Source organism: Coenobita brevimanus, chromosome 2 (genome assembly GCF_032717465.1).
Source record: "Coenobita brevimanus isolate Jiangsu-jjx chromosome 2, ASM3271746v2, whole genome shotgun sequence".
Taxonomy (NCBI): Eukaryota; Metazoa; Arthropoda; class Malacostraca; order Decapoda; family Coenobitidae; genus Coenobita; species Coenobita brevimanus.
The window spans coordinates 11,568,136-11,568,823 of NC_136955.1; positions in this window are offsets into that span (position 1 = coordinate 11,568,136).

Below are 688 nucleotides of genomic sequence, written 5' to 3' on the forward strand. Positions count from 1 at the left end.
TGTGTGTGAATTTCATGATTGTGTTGTGTGCTTATATTGTATTTTGCGTGTGTATTTTGTATGTATGTTTTTTCTGTGTTCTTGTGTATGTGTTTTTATATTCATTTTTTTATATGGGTGTTGTGCAAGTAAATATGCTGTTTGTGTACTTGTTTGTGGGTATTTTTTTGTGTATGTGTGAGAGCCTGCGTTTTTCATTTTCTGTGTGTGTGTGTGTGTGTGTGTGTGTGTGTGTGTGTGTGTGTGTGTGTGTGTGTGTGTGCTGGTTTCAAAGGCTTTATATAGCTTAAAAGAGGTTTTTTGAATCTAGGCGAGGTTGATACAGTCTAAATTACCGCCTCACAATTTCAAAATCTCCCCCCACCCTCTCTCTCTCTCTCTCTCTCTCTCTCTCTCTCTCTTTTCATGAATTTATTTAACTACAGTAAGGTTAGACGTAAAGAATTCGACAAAGGGACTGTTTTAAAACAAATATATTCGTCTGGTGACAGCAAAAATATAAGAGAAAATAGATCACTGAACCGAAGAGACTGAAGTATGACTTTACCCTTCACCTGTACGTTGTATTGCTAAACGTAGCCTTTGATTGCTAAGAGTTTTCATACTCTTACTATAATCTTTAGGAGTTAACTCGAGGAAAATAACAGTGCTGCAATAATACTGGGCATTAGTTATAGACTGCTTTTAT